This window comes from Ursus americanus, chromosome 10, assembly GCF_024610735.1.
Source record: "Ursus americanus isolate L20-20 chromosome 10, mUrsAme1.1.p, whole genome shotgun sequence".
In the NCBI taxonomy this organism is placed as follows: Eukaryota; Metazoa; Chordata; class Mammalia; order Carnivora; family Ursidae; genus Ursus; species Ursus americanus.
Genome location: NC_142136.1, coordinates 24,010,895 through 24,028,102, shown reverse-complemented (window position 1 = coordinate 24,028,102; position 17,208 = coordinate 24,010,895). Strand labels below are relative to the sequence as shown.

At 35.6% G+C, this 17,208-nt stretch overlaps 2 pseudogenes; both read right to left on the bottom strand.

The window, feature by feature from the left end:
* Positions 1 to 6,820, bottom strand: part of LOC123800977 (large ribosomal subunit protein P1 pseudogene) — a 63,486-nt pseudogene extending 56,666 nt beyond the window's left edge.
* A 595-nt stretch (positions 6,821 to 7,415) lies between these two features.
* Positions 7,416 to 16,299, bottom strand: LOC123800976 (large ribosomal subunit protein eL6 pseudogene; annotated as a pseudogene).
* Between the last annotated feature and the right edge of the window lie 909 nt (positions 16,300 to 17,208).

Genomic DNA, 17,208 nt, shown 5'->3' with positions numbered 1-17,208 from the left:
TAGCAAAGCTTGATATATTTACTAATTGGCCCTTTACAGAAAATGTTTTCTAGCCTCTGGCTCAACCCAATCAGACCCACCCTAAAACTGGATACAATTCCTGAAACTACAGTCATTAGCCAATTGGGGTTGCAGATAGACTAGATTAAGGAAAGTTAATCATTATGCTTCTTACTCAGACCTTTCACTGGGACAGATGGTAGAAGAGAAAAATACACATATGAATTAACTTTATAATTTATTATTTGTAATATGTTATATGAATTTTATATATCCAAATGCATATATTATCATATATTATATATTATCATGTTATCATATATTCATATGGATACATAATATAGCCATATTATAACAGTCATTATTTTCGACCTGCATATAAAAAAGTTTGGCCTATTTTTTTAATTCAATGATATAAAGAAAAAATACTCTGGGGAAGATAAGATATTATATCATCACAATGAGATTTGATCCTATATCAATTTATGATTAACATCAATTCTGATTGATATCGATTCTAATTGAGTTCTCAAGTTGCATTGTTGATAATCAGCAAACAATTGTGAGAGCTTTTTTAGTTTGTGGGTTTTTTTTTCCCTTTTCCCCACATATTTTCTTCAAAATGAACAGCTTTGGGAAGACAAAAAAATACATAATAGGAATTAATAATTAACTAATTTTTCTATAAATAGCCTTTCAGCAATCAAACACAATCTCTAGATTACATTTTTGAGGCTAGAAAGCAAATCTAAAATGATGAGAACTGTTTCTTAATTGGTTTTACAAATTTAAACAAAACAGGCACTCTGTAGTATGTTTAGATTATAAGCTGGAGAATGTGGGGATTTAAAATATGAGCAATACATTTAGAAAGAGAAAGAGGGAAGCATGACTTAAATATTTTTAACTTGAAGGTGAATTTCTAAACTGCAGCTAAACATCCACTGTTTAACCACAAAGACAAGGTTATATCATTGAAGGAAAATTTGTTACAGGCACCAGATAAAATGACCCTTGATAACCCTACTTAAGCAGCATATTTGAGATTTTCATTAACTACACATATAAATTTAAAATAACTGTTACTATAAAAATTACAATGAAAGTACTTGATTCTTAAAAGGCTTAAAGATAAAAAAAAACAAGCAAACTAAAATAAACTTTTTGGTTTTCATTATAGTAAGCATTTCTTCAAATAACCTAATTTCCTTCCTTCCTTCCTTCCTTCCTTCCTTCCTTCCTTCCTTCCTTCCTTCCTCCCTCCCTCCCTCCTTCCCTCTCTCCCTCCCTTCCTTCTTCCCTCCCTCCCTCCCTTCCTTCTTTCCTCCCTCCCTCCCTCCTTCCCTTCCCCTTTCTTTCCTTCCTTCTATCCTTATGACAAGAGGTAGTTTTACAAATTGGAGGGAGAGACCTGTCTATGTTAGTTAGGCTCCTGGCCTCCCACAGAATTTGGGAGGTAGGGACTCTATTTTCCCTGATGATTACATTTGAAAGATATGGTTCCTGTTCCTGAAAAAGACATTTCTGGGTCCTGCAAGAGGCTTATTTAGCAACTAAAAATATTTACATACATTTCAAAGAGAGAATGCACTTAAAATTATAAGTTTCCTAAAGTAATGCTCTAAGGGGAAATTTCTCTCTTTACTTTCAACAGGGAGAACAAGCCTCTTATTTTTAATTTACATTTGTTCTTTCAAGGTAAGTTTGAAAAAAGAAAAAGAAAAAGTAGAGCAATATTGAATAAACGAGTGTGTGTGTGTGTTTTTTTTTAAAGATTTTATTTACTTAACAGAGAGAGACAGCCAGCGAGAGAGGGAACACAAGCAGGGGGAGTGGGAGAGGAAGAAGCAGGCTCCTAGCAGAGAAGCTGGATGTGGGGCTCAATCCCAGAACGCTGATATCAAGCCCTGAGCCGAAGGCAGAGGCTTAACAACTCCGCCACCCAGGCGCCCCAGAAGAGTGTGTTTTTGTATGGGCAAGTATAGTAAATAGTTGGTTTTTTAAAGGAGACAGTGTGAGATGCTGGATGTAAAGAAAGAACCACAATTTCATAGAAGACAACATCAAAACACAAAGCACTTTAGAGCAAAAAGATCCCCATAACAATGGTGAATAATTACAGAAAACTGAGTATGAAACGCCCCCTATAAATTGCAGTTTTGTAACGTATGCTTAGAGATTATAGCTTAATACTGCCCTTCAAAGACATACTAGTTCTTTTTTTAATATTTTTTATTATATTATGTTAGTCACCATACAGTACATCCCTAGTTTTTGATGTAAAGTTCCATGATTCATTACTTGCGTACAACACCCAGTACAGCATGCAATACGTGCCCTCCTTAATACCCATCACCGGCCTATCCCATTCCCCCACCCCCTCCCCTCTGAAGCCCTCAGTTTGTTTCCCAGAGCTCATAGTCTCTCATGGTTCATTCCCCCTTCTGTTTACTCCCTCCCCCTTCTTCTTCCCTTTCTTCTCCTACTGATCTTCCTACTTCTTATGTTCCATAAATGAGTGAAACCATATAAAATAAGTCAAGCAGAGAAAGACATACTAGTTCTAATGGTAAATTTTCCATTTAAAAAAATTAAACATCAGTGTCAGACTATGCCTCTTTTTTTATTCTCTTCTTTTTCTAAGTATCTTCATCTTTTGATTTTTATTTCTGTAAATGTAATAAACACTTCTGGTTAAAGTGGCAAGACAAGCTAACATGCAAAGTCCTAGTACTCCTAACTCATAGAAATTCAGTTTGCAATATAACAAGAAAATCAGCTATATAACTGAGCTTTAAAAAATAAAATTAAAAAATAAGAAAGTAAATGAAAATCCCTAGATACCAAAGTGAAAGAAAGAGAAGGAGGACGAGGAGGAAACACAAAGCTAGAGTGAGTAAGCACAAGTAAACTGTTCAGCTCACCACAATGCCACAACAGTCTATCTCGTGTACTGGTTTTATGTCCTCAATGAGCATGCATGAGTGTGTGTGTGTTTGGGGAGTGGCCATGGTGTTAAAGCTGCAAAACTCAGGCTTGTGGGGAATTTAAAACCCTTGAGAGAATGAGTACACAAGAGGACAATGATCAGACCGAAAAAAAAAAATTAGAACTCTCAAGTAAAACCTCTATAGTAACCACCCCAGGAAGCTAGATTGCAGCCTCTGTAGCAATCATCCCCAAACTGTTGATGTTTGTTCAAGAATTACCAGCTTACTAATTTTTGCCCCTCCCTTATAACTCAGGACAAACTAAAGAAAGCCAAATATGTTCCCCAAACAAATCCTATAAGATGCCTTGCATCTAGCTAGCCAGCCTCCAGCTTCCCCAAGCAAACAATATCCAATCAGGGCATAACTGAATCTTTTCCTTTAAAATTCATAGGAATTTTAAACCACTTTGTGCATGCAGTACTCCATAAAAAATAACTCACCCAGAATATAACTCATTACAAAAATACTTACTATCAGCAAGTAAACAAGATTTCCATGAAAGGCAGCACAGGTAACAAAGAACTAAACAGGAAACTCTAGATAATGTATTCTCTTCGCTTATATTCTGTCAAGTGTTTTGCTTTATATTTGGACCATGAGTTTCATATAGATTTTTAGGGGAAATAATAATTTATTGTTTTGATTGTTATGTTGTTAGTTCTTTTTGCACATCTGTCAGTCTTCAATTGTTTATTCACACTTCAAAAAAGGATTAGTGGATTTTTGCATTTTTCTTTCTACTGTTGTATGGAAAGAACTCCTGTTAGATTTCTTCTTAGAGCTGGAATTCTGTGAAATTCTGCGGATTCTCAAAATATCTAAATGGAAAGAATTCTTTCCCAAGAACCTCCGTGTGGAACTAGGCCTCTTGTATTGCTTGTTTGCTGGGCAAGTTGGTTGGTTTTGTTTTTCAGTTTATTGTAAAGATATCTCAGTTTTGCCTAGTCTGTACTTAATAGCCTTTGTTCTGTCTGGGGATGAGGGAAGAATCATCCAGTTGCCTGGTTTTATCTCCTTCCATGAGCTCTCAAAATGCGGCCCTACTTCTCCTCTCAGTTTTCTGTAGGAAGTTCTGACAGGAGCCCCGAGCCCCATCAATGTCGTAATGGGCGCGTTGACTGTCATATATTCTAGAGATGCTCCAAGTATATTTAGGAATCTTAGCTTTGGAATTCTTTTTTATTTTTTTTTTAAGTCTTTTTTTTTTTTTTTAAAGATTTTATTTATTTATTCGACAGAGATAGAGATAGCCAGCAAGAGAGGGAACACAGTCAGGGGGAGTGGAAGAGGAAGAAGCAGGATCATAGCGGAGGAGCCTGATGTGGGGCTCGATCCCACAACGCCGGGATCACGCCCTGAGCCGAAGGCAGACGCTTAACCGCTGTGCCACCCAGGCGCACCTTAGCTTTGGAATTCTTCACATTCCCCTTTCATCTACTCTCTTCATGAAATTTGATGAATTCTCTCATAAATTGTTGACTAATGTCACCTCTGACCCAGTCACTCTCTTCTCTACATTGTTAATATTTTCTTTCTCGTTGTACCTTAAAATTTCATCTAAGTGCAATTTTCAGTAAGAGGAAAGGCAAAAACATATGCTTAAAATGTGCTTAATATTTATCATGAGCCAAAAATGCTCTTTTAATTTTACTGCTATGTAATTTAAAGAGAGTTTTCCTCCCACATTTTCTGATATTCATAGTAAAGTTTTGCCTTACCGTGTGTCAAGGAAAAATTGCACAGGATAAAGTCAAATGGACAAGGAAGGGTATTCGAGACTATGTGATAGGAGAAAAAGGCCAGATCTGAGTGTGAGCACAACCCCCATAAAACGAAAGTGGGTGAGATTATAAAAACTAAAGTGGAAAGTGGACAGGACAGGAGAGAGTTTTACAACATGGATTAAGATGCTCTTAGGCTGCTGTCCTCCTACAGAAAACTGGGAATGGGGTGCTACCTGCCTTGGAGTTTACATTTCAAAGGGATGGCTCCCAGGTCCTTGAGAAATACAGTCCTTGGTTGTAAAACTGACAAGAGATGTTTAAAAAGGATTTACATCTCAAAGGGGCAGAGAAAGGATCGACAATTACAAGTTTTCTAAAGTAAATTCTAAGAAAAGGGAGGTCAGAAAACAAGAATCACGAAGAAGCATGTCTAAAGTTTTTAGTCAATCTGAGAGGAACGTGAAGGCCATTTTGGTCAAGTACAATAGATTTCCAGCCAGATTTCATTAACTTCTCTCCTAGGCTAGGTCAGTATTTAATGATTAAAGAAACCATTTGGTAGGAAATCCTAAAGACTGAGACACCTATCCTAATTTATTGTATTTGTCACACCCCAGACAGTCATTTTGCTTGTGCCACTCAAGGAATGCAGTTCACAATACTAAATAGTATTCTCTTTAAAATTTGGCTTGTCTTCACCTGATTTCATTTTGTTCTCTATTAGAGAAATGTCCTTGAAATAAACAAGGCAATGTAGAGTATTTTATGAGTTGTCATGATTCATTGCTATTGAAAAGATCTAGTAAATTATAATGCAGCACAGCTACGATATCAATCAGAACCTCAAAGATTGTGGATCACTAAACAAATATACAATAGGAAATAATTCCCACATTAAATATCAAATATTTGGTGGAATTTTAATATAGTTCATTTATGCACTATAAATTAAGTAAAGATTTCATTGGCACAAGAGAATCATTTTTATAAAATAGAACAGGATATAATTGAACAAAATTATTTAAAAACTTTTGATTTGGAATAGATGTCCAACTTCTATATTAGAGGAATGTTCTGAAAGCTCTTGGTCTTTTTGTTTTTTCGTTATAATCTGACTGTGCTTTCATTGCTTAGGTTGATTCAATAACAAAAATCATTAGAATTTTTAGAGTTTGGGTAGCTATAATTCAAGGAAATTTTACCTCAGGCTGCAGTGCATAAATAAGCAATAACTCATACAAAAGAGTGTGACATATAGTGACTGACAAATGTTTGCCCTTGAGTGTGTTATTGACTTTAATTATTTTAACTGTTTTTGTGGTGAAGTTATATAACCTGTGTAAATATAGGCATCAAATAAATGAACACTCTCTCAAGAAAAAAAGAATAAAAATTTTGAAATTGTCAGATGTTGGTAAAACTTAAGTAACTAAAGTTTTGAAGCAACCAACATCTTATCTATAATATGCTTAGCCTCCCCCAATCCCTAATAGAGGTTTAAAAAATAGAGTTGTATGGACAGATCTTCCAGAATCCATTTACTCCATCCTTTTCCTTTTAGACAATTTTATATCATTTTTATCACACAGATAGTCTTATCCAGTCTTATATCTTTTCTTTGAATAATATTTTTACTAACACACACATACACACAAAAACACAGAAAACTAGATACTGAAACAAGGAACTGAAAGATTCAGTTTAGGATCATGGCCACATATTCAATCTGTCATTGGATAGAAATTATATACTTTGCCATAATAAATCTACAGGGTTGTAAGAATTATATTTGTAAATATAAAGAAAAATACTTTCTGAACCATAAAGTACTATATAAATATAAGGCATTGTTATTAAAATTGAATTTAGTAAACATAAATCCCGAAATTATAATCTTCATACTAAATCTCTTGTATTTAAAAAATATATTTAACAACTTTAATGCATGCAAACCCAAGCCATGGACTACAACAATCATATATCAACTAACTACAAATGATCTTGCTAATTACCTACAAGTTAATTCACTATTTCTTGACATCTCACCTTCACAAAGAGGTTCATGCCATGTCTTATCCATATTAAGTCTTGTTTGTGGACCATTGTGATACCTGAGCATAGTTAATCCCATTCCTCTATTATTCCTACCAAATTACACTGAGGAAATGATGGTCAAAAAGATACATCCATGTGACTTTAGGAAGTGACTATGAAGCACTTATTATTCCAGGGTAGATAAATGTTTACTGATAACTATCGGCAAGTGCAATATTTGAGGAGTAAAGAAGTTCCTCCCAAGACTCCAAGGATCACTTTGACTTCATTTCAAGTCTTCTAAAACACACAAATTTTGAGCTACTCTTTTGTCACCAGTCATTTAAATAATAAAATGAGTAGTAAAGAAAACATGGATGTATAGAATCCCAAAGATGTCCATGCCCTAATTTTCAGGAATTTGTGAATATATTGGATGTCAAAAGAGGACTTCACAGATGCAATTTAAATTATAGACCTTAAAATAAGGCATTACTCTGGATTATCCATGTGGGTTCAAATAATCACAAGATTCATTAAAAGCAATTATTAACTCTCCATTTGTAAGCAGAAGAGAGAAGCAGAACAAAAGGACTCAATGCATTGTTGCTGGCCTTGAGCTGAAAGGGTCCACAAGTAAGGGCAGAAGAGAGACTTTTAGGAGCTAAGGACAGCTACAAACTGAGAGCCATCTGGGAAACAGGGACTCAGATCCTACAACTGCAAGGAACTGGATTCTTCCAACAACTTGAATGAGTCTGGAAGCATATTCTTTCCCCAAACCTCCAGTAACAAATACAGCCTTACTAAACAATCTGATGGTAGTCCAGTGAGCCTTGTATTGAACTTCTGGCCTCCAGTCCTTTAAGACAATAAATTTGTGCTGTTTTAAACTAGTTTATTTGCGGGAAATTACTAAGGTAGCAGAAGAATTCTAATGCAATGGGAAAACTTCACAAGGAAAATGGGCCATGGTTTCATGATGTACCTGAATTCATTTGTTCAATCAGTAAGTTTTACTGAAAGCCATGTATGAGTCAGGCAATGCATTGTACTATAACTTGTGAGTGAAACCAAGGGAATTGGAAACATATGCAAAGTACCTGAAATATGCAGAATTAGAATGTAGACTAAGCATGATATCAGCAATTTGTAGCAATAGTATTTACGTCTTCAAAAATGCAGTCTACTTTCACAAATTCAACATGGGAAAGAAAAAAGAGGGAAGGGAGAATGAGGAAGAGAAAAAAAGTCAAGGAAAGTGAGATACTAAAGTCCATTTTATCTGTACTTAAGAGGCATTAATTTTTTGTGCTGTTTTGGTGCATGGAATCACATTCCTTTTTTGGTCTTAAAGAAATTTGTGACTTCAAAAAACAATTGTCAGTATGGATAACACATTATATTCGTCATAATGATGTGAGCTTCCACATTTCTTTTTTTAATTTTATGTTTATATTTTTCAAAGAAGATTCAGGTGAACTTTAGTGAGTATATCCACAGGGCAAATTTCTAGAGGCTGGCCTCTTTCACTTTTCCCTGGAAAAATATATTTCTGGAATTTTTACAATCTTTATATAATTTAAACCATTTAATGACACTTTTATTTACAAAGAAATTCTCATTTGTATTTACTTAAACTTGGAAGGAATTAAGAGATTACTAGGATTTAACTAAAACAGAAAAGTCTGCTCTCACCCTACTTTAAACCCTATCCATTTTTTCTTTCTTCCTTTCTTCTTTCCTCCCTCCCTGTCTCTCTCTTCTTCCTTCCTTCCTTGCTTCCTTCCTTCTTTTCCCTCCCTCCCTCCCTCCCTCCCTCCCTCCCTCCCTCCCTCCCTCCTTCCTTCCTTTTTTTTCTTTTTCTTTTTTCTTTTTCTTTTCTTTTCTTTCTCTCTTTCTTTCTTGTTTTCTTTATCTCCTTTTGCTTGTTCCTTCCCACCCCAGCCCTGGCCAGCTTTTCATTTTCAGGACCTGAACAAGAATTTTTGGTATTTTAATTACTTAGTCATTAGTAGCAGAATGAGTGATAACTCACAGTTTATTCTCCTTCCCAATGCTCCTCAATTATTAATGATAGGTATGTTTAGATGAAAGTAGCTCATAAAATGGTCGAATATATTTTGTTCTATTCTCTACTATAAAGATGTTTGTCATCCCATCTGGGTTTTTGATTCCCTGTGCAATATTTGTTTATTGAGATAAACAAGTTATGTATAAAACCATAATCATAACATCATAATTATTGTGATGGTCTATAGTTTACCTTACAAAATTGTCTTCTGCAGCTTTTAGAATTCGGATTTTTGGCAAAAATAAATAAATAAATAAATAAATAAATAAATAAATAAATGCAATTCCTAAATACAAGCAATTCACTATAAATTAAACTTAGTCTGTAACACCTCCCATCTACATCTGAAATTTTTCAAAAAGTCCTGTGTTTTTGTTAAGAATACCTCATGATGAGAAAAGAAACTCATTTTTTAAAAACATCATTGGGGTTTTACTACATAAAATGTTAAAATTCAATTTGTTGATATTTTCTCTGTCATTGGAGTGGTTGAGGAGTTGGGATGGAATTTCTGGCAAGGGAAAGTCAGTGTCATTAATTCTGAGAAAACATATTTCTTCTGTTCTCAATTCCACCAACTATTGCAGGACCTTTAATTTCACCCTAAGATTCTTCCTTCCATTTTATTTGCTGCTCAAAACTAGTTGCTAGTGGTGGGCAGGGGTGGTGGTGGTGGTGGTTATCTTTTGCTAGAAGGACAACTTCTAATTTTTTCCTGAGTTACTTTTTTAATGTAAGAAGAAAAAGCGAAGACTCAATGTAATGGTTGATGTAACATTTCTGGATGGGAGAGTACAAAAACTTCCTTATCTTTCAAGTTTCTCAAATTTATGAAGGAAAAAAAAACCTAATTAGATCGATAGTCGATACATTTAAACTTAAGATCTCAGTCTTAAGTTTAGGTCAATACATTTAAACTTAAGACTGAGAACAGGTATCTAATCCTTTTGTCAAGTACCTAATCCTCTGGTGTGCATGTAATCAGCAACATGGCACTTTGAATATAATGGAAGTTTATTTAACAGATATTTAAATGGTACCAAAAAGCCTAAAAATGGCATTTGAACAGAGATTCAAATAACTTCTTCTGCACACCTGCTATGCGCACTGAGTAGAGAAGAAAACTGTCTTTGAAAACTTTATGATCTGTTGGAATATACTGGCATGTTAATAGGTAATTTATGATAGAGATTTACACAGAGAACTTTGGGAGCATATAGGAGGAAGTAAATGCAAGTGAAGTTGGAGATAAAATAAGGCTTCCTGAAGGAGACAAATAGGACAATAAATAGGATGTGGGGAGATAATGATGTATGGTTTCAGGAGCAATGTGCAAGGTAAGGGGCAAGAGAAAACCTAGAGAATTAGGAAATTCAAATATTTTAGGATAGGAGGAGTTTAAGGAACAGAGAACAGATTCTATACTTTGCATTATTTCAAAATCATAATATCTGTGAAGTGGGATATTTGTGACCAGCTTTTTAAATGGATTTTCATGCCCACTACCTTTTAGTATTGGTTTTCTTCACAGATATTTAAGGTGAATTTGGTCAATGTTATGCAGCATTTACTTACATTTCCTACTCTGAATGCCATAAGCTAAAAACAACATTTTCACTTGAGCCATGGAAGGCAAAATGGAACAAAAGCAATCCTCTTGTTACTTAGCTATTTTCTTCTGGAAGCAAGGATGTGGAGTTGGTTTTGTCTGAAACAGATTTCCAGTATACCATGTCTAGGTGTGGGTGTTAAAAGGTGATCACGTCAGTCAGTGGACCAGAATCAGTGCCCGTGTCCATCCCTAACTGGTGTGTGTCAATACACATTTGTGTCTGTGGTAGCACTAGCTCTCTGGTCCTAGCATCCTGAAAAATAGATGGAGGATATGCGTTGGAATGCAGTGAAACCAATGGCAACTTCCTAAAAAGTTTGAGTCCACAGAGGTTGTATCTTCTCTGGAAAGTGGGCATTGCCATGTGTGCCCTTCTGAGAAGCCTATTGTTTTATTATTTCCTCCCTTTCAATAGTTTCATAATCATGGTATTCTTCATATTAAAATACTCTCTTTAAAATATCATACAGTGGTTTCTGTTTCCTACATGAACTCAACCTTACTCATTTCTATAAACCAAGATGGAGGAAACAATTCCTTGTCTAAACTATTAGCACACACCAGTTCAAATAAAGATCAGTAATAGAGACAAACAAAACACATTTAAAGTAGTTTTTACCTGTAGGTAAAATTGGCTTAAGCTATGTATTTGGGAGCTTATTTAACAGTGAATTATTTCATTTTAGTTGATCCATCTTATATTTTCTTTATTTCTTGGAGAATAGTTATGCTAGATTCTCCATGCCTCGCCAAACAGAAGTACCTCCATTTTGATATTAATAAAGGTTATGATATCTAAAACTTTAAATCTCAGAATATAAAATTAGAAATTAAGTTAATTCCTAATAATCCATATTTGACTACGTGGTGTATTTAATGGTTGCAGAAAAGTTATTGCAAAGGGAGATCCTATTTAAACAAATAGAAAGCTGCCAACATGTTGTTCAAAAATAGCAGGTAAACTAAGCCAGTATTTCAACTCTTGATACATAAAATGATATTATTGAACTATATTTCAGATAATGTTTATAACCAGATATTCTCCAGATACTCTATTTTTTTTCCCAGGCATATTCCAATATAGATATGTAGGGAATTTAAATACAATATTTGAGTGAGAGAAGGTATGCTGATCAATTCCCTGAAGGAATATGTAGCTGAGATATAGGATAATGTTGACAATTTATGCAGATCTGTAAGAGGAAATTAACCTGCACCATGAAGCATGTAGCATCACTAATAAGGTAGAAAGTAGCCTGATCAAAATGAATGATGTCAAATGCCCTGTAAGCACCAAAGTAAAAGCAGGTTCTCCCTTGGAGCAGAGCCTCCCACTCTGGCTGGAAGCAGATAAAGACCTCCTTAGCTTTACATACACAGTTTCACAAGAAGAGAAGATAAAGCTGCCAGTTTTACAGCTATCACATAAGAAAAAGAATGTAATAGCAGGATATGATTACTTTCAATGAGAGAAAGGAACAGCTGAAAACCTGCTGTTTCTAAACTGTGAAAACACAGAGGAAATACCAAATCATTGACCTCTTCTCTAAGCTTTTATCCATGTAGATACAAATATTACTGTTGTAATAAGATCACAGTAGCTCTGTTTATTCATTCATTTAACAAACAAATATATCTTCTGTGTGTATTGCCCTGTGTAAGATAAACAGAGACAAAGTGACTAGAATATAAAAGATGATGAGAACCATCTAAGAAAAGTACATGGAACATTAGTGTCTGACATTATAGGGACAAACATTAAGCCGATAAAAATTACACAAAAATTTTTATAAACTATGTCCCAGGAAGAAAATGAAAAGTATGCAGTGATACAGATCAGAATCCTAGGGAATTTCATATATGGAGCTTGGAAAAAGAGAGGTGGGAAAAACTCAGAGAAGAACAAGTCTGATGGTACGAAATTCAGGAGAGGATAAATGTTTTCAGAAGTGGTATGTCAACAGTATTGAACACAGCGCTTGTGCAGTGCGTAGGTAGAAAGAACAGTGGATTTGGCAAATTTGAGGTCACTGGTGGCCTTGCCTGGATTGGTTTTTGTAGGTGAAAGAGAAAAGATTTATCATCTAATGATTTCTCTTTTCTCAATCATGTGTGAGGCAAGCTCATCAGCTGTGCTGGCAGAAGGGGGGTAAAATAATATGCATTTGGAAAAAGAAGAAGATATGACATAATCTTCCTGGGAATGAGAAAGTAAGCAAACTACTGGAATAGTAGAATGATCAGACAGTGTTGAAGCCCGTTTGAATCTTTAGATATTGAATGTGAAGTACAACTGCTGTGTTTGCTTGGATGTGTGATTTAGCTGCTTGGTCATAGGCCCATGTAAGACATGTTTTGTTTGTTGGGGAGGAAAAATTTATCCTGTACTTTTAGGGTCTCCAGCTGGGCCTAGGAATTAAACTAACACAAGACAGATTAGCAGAAGAAGGGCATACAAATTTTATTAAATTTTTACACTTACATGGAAGAATTCACAGGAGAATTAAGACTTGAAGAAATGTCCAGAACAAGAAGGTCTTATACCATTTAGACAAAGAAATAATACATTTGTCAAGAATTGACAACTCAAAGGGATTTGGGTTACAAATAGTAAATGGGGAAGAAGTAACAGGAAGATAAAATTAGTTTAACAAGTATTTTGGTTTAGATTTGTTGGCCCTAAATTCCCCATCTCTATTGATAAGAAAGTTTTCCTTACTCCTGGTAAAGGGAAGGTAACTTTCATATGAGTTTTATCTTCTGCTTTGGGGAAGAAAAAGGAATGCCAAAGTGTTTTTCTTGCATCTACGGTTTTTTAAGTGCTTTTACTTTATTTATAAAGATTTTATTTATTTATTTGAGAGAGAGAGGGGGGGGAGCATGAGCAGGGAGGTGGGGCAGAGGGAGAGAGAGAAGCAGGCTCCCTGGTAAGCAGGGAGCCCTATGAACATGGACCCCAGGACCCTGAGATCATGACTTGAGCTGAAGGCAGATATTTAATTGACTGAGCCACCCAGGGGCCCATTTAAGTGCTTTTAATTCAAAATAATCAATATACCCAAGTGGCATATTTTGGAATGACATATTCAGGTTTTCTTTAAGTTCATTCAAATTTGGAATTTCAGAAGAAAAATATGGTGCCAGGGATGAGGAAGGAGCAGAGGATGGATTAAAAAACACTTATGGAGATATGGAGGAGTAATTACATAATGCACCCTAGACTCTAAGCCGCTCGATAAAGCAAGTGAAGTGAGGGAAATGGATAATGGACAGATTATGAGCAAATTGTAAGATTAATGGATGGGAGGATGTAATGTTGCAGAAGTCACAGAAGAGTTGAACTGTAAGTCCATGATAAAGAAAACTAAAAGGAAAGAGATTTATATTTGGAAGACTATGTTTTTTGCTTTGAAATTTTTGATAATGAGGTCACATTTTGATGATTATAATTGTCCTGAGTGTTGTTATAAGAGAGAATAGGTGAAGAAAATTTGGGGAAAATTTTATTAGAGATAAGAAACTGAAAAATTATGTGTTGTCTAAAGTAACTATCTATGTTGATATTGATGTTGCCATGAATTATGCAACTGTGGGAAAGTAAAACTTTGAGTTAAGAAGTACATTTCCCCTGGGGGCGCCTGGTGGCACAGCGGTTGGGCATCTGCCTTCAGCTCAGGGCGTGATCCTGGAGTCCTGGTTTCGAGCCCCACATCAGGCTCCTCTGCTGTGAGCCAGCTTCTTCCTGTCCCACTCCCCCTGCTTGTGCTCCCTCTCTCGCTGGCTGTCTCTATCTCTGTCGAATAAATAAATAAAATCTTTAAAAAAAAAAAGAAGAAGTACATTTCCCCTGGATAAATAGGAGTTGGCAAGAGGTTAGTACATGATGGAAACAAGGGAGATGAGTGAAGTGGTTCATTTGACTGATGCATATATATCTTAAAGAAATGGAAATACTTTTTAGCCTGGAAGATCTGATAGTTACAATAGGGTAAAAGCTATTCGATTCCTATGGAATTGTGATATGAAAGAAAATAAGATAAGCACCATGCAATTGAGATGGCCACACAAGAAGTGGAGACTTCAGGGCACACTCAAGTTTCTTTGAGGGCTAGTAGGTAAACATTCTGAGGAGAGTTTCAGGATTCCAATTTGCTTATCCCTTATGTTAAATTCCAAAAAACAAAAGACCATAGTTTAGGAGGTAGAGATTAGGAACTAGGTCAGTTTAGGAGAGGTAAAGAAAAGTGAGATAAGAGCTCAGGTCCTAATGGATGTCTTCAGGCGTAAAGAAGAAAGAATATGCAACATCAAGAGATCATTCCTTGCTTACGCTGAAGCTGGGTGGTTGGCTCTGGTTCCAAGGGTGCTAATGTTTTGCTTTGAGTAAGTGTGACATCCAGGAGAGTTATAAAACCAAAATTCACCTAGAGGTGGCTGATTTTTCAGGCAATATGGAGTTGTGTGGCAGAAGAGGAGTTGTTTTTGCTTTCTTGTCACTTACCACATGCTCTCTCTCACTATGGTTATCTTACCCAGTGTCTCATCTCCAGAGTATAGAACTCCTTTACAACAATGACCAGAATATTTATTTTTCTGCTTTGCATCTTGCCAGCTCTCTGGAAGGATGCAAAAAACAATTTTTGTACTGAATTAGGTAGGAGACATAGAAAGTATCTGGTAGAAATGTTCCCTATTTAAAATTTTTCACTGTTTAAAGGGTGACTTTAAATATTATTATCAATTTATTTATTTAATGAATCACTTAATTAAGTTCTTTGTAAGAAATTAAAAAAAAAGGAAATTTAGAACATCCGATTTGTCAAGATAAACTCAATTTGTGAGGAAAGACACAGAGCAGAAGTAGGTCTGAAGCTGAGGAGCAACTTTGATTTTTGGCAGAATTTGTGTGTTCACAGCTTTCTGATCAACCTTGCGCTGCTCTGTAATCTAATATTTCTCCTTTTCTGTTGAAGGTCTCACCTCTCTGGTGTGTGGCTTTACTCAGCTTCTTCTTGAAGTAAGCATCAGTGAGACGTTTTGGATTTTCACTCTACTGATATCAATTTTGGTGGAGGTGGCAATGACAAATTTCTGGTATGTTCTACACAGAGGAATTCCTGTAATAAGTAGCAAGCCGCTACTCAGTTGTTTCAGGAAAACGACCCTCTTTCTTCTATGGCGCCCAGTGAGGATGATCAAAATAGTCCCAGGAGTGATGCTAGCTTTCAGTTTTTCGCCCTGGCTCAACAAGTTTTCAACACATATCTTCAGTAAGATAATCCGTAGGCATTTTTTGAAGTTTAACCACTTGGGTACCATTATTCTTGTCCCCACCAACTGGTTTTGTGACAATAGCAAGAACCTTCTCCTTCTATTTCTTTTCAACCCTGGATTTAGCTGCGGAATACTTTCTCTTGTACATGACCTTTCTGGAATACGTAGCTCATCAGGAATATCTGTCATTTCCCCTAACAATAACAGGATTTTGGCTGCAGTGGGGTTTCCTCTTCTTTGGTGTTTAGCCTTGAGGTTACCTTTTTTTTTTTTTTTAAAGATTATTTATTTATTTATTTATTTGACAGATTGAGAGAGAGAGAGAGAGAGAGAGAGAGAGCAAGCACAAGCAGGGGTGCGGCAGGCAGAGGGAGAGAGAGAAGCAGGCTCCCCGGTCAACAGAGAACCCAATGTGGGGCTCAGTCCCAGGACCGTGGGATCATGACCTGAGCCTAAAGCAGACACTTAACCGCCTGAGCCACCCAGGCGCCCCGAGATTACCATTCTTAACTTGCCACTAATATCAGTCTTCTTGGCTTCAGGTTTCTTTTCCTTAGTATCCAGCTTCTCAGATTTTTCAACTGACATCATGCAAGATGGGAAAGATCTAATTTTTAAATCAAAGTTATTCACATACATACTATAAAGAAGCTCCTACTTCTGCAAAGGTTTTTGAAAACATTGTTCTCCAGAATGCCTTCCCTTTTCAATGACCCGCATTTTCATTTAGGTGATTCTTTTAGCATTTAACTCATATCTCAAGTTTAGTTACATATTAATTTTTTGTTTTTAGAAATCATCTATTACATTGAGATGATTTATATTTAAACAAATTTTCTAAGTCAAAGATTTAGAAATAATAAAAATGCCTACTTCATAGTTAAAAAAATATTTTTGCAGTTTTATTTTACACTTTCTTTGAAAATATCAATACACACACACATACACACACAACACACCCCTCAGAATAACATTAATTCCTGAACACTTCATGCTGACATTTGGACTTTTGATTAAACAGTTTTTCAATGGTCTTGATCTAAAATGCATGGAAGTGAGATAATAGTTTGAAGCCACAGGTCCATTTCAAAACCGAATTTTCACTAAATGTCACAGTACGGCTCTCTACCGTTTCTCTAGAATGAGTGTATTGGTTCCCAGAAGGAAAATATATTTATGGAAAATCGTACCTGGTAACTCAAGGGTAATGTTGTGTTGGCTTTGAACCTGAAAGATCTCTGTCCTGCTGCACATTCCCCTTTGTAATTTAAATGCAACCAAGTGCATATAACAGTCAAAGAAGTAGATTCTTGCACAAAATTGTCAAAAGTTACTTGGTTTGAAGCTTATGCATAAGTAGTTACAGCATTTTGCATGTGGGTAATAAAAAAAAATTTTAAGCAATCACATTTCCAGTGAGAAAAATATAACATTATGCTGTCATAGCAAGGGGATACTGGTATGTATATGTGCGTGAGTGTGTGTATTGTTATTTCT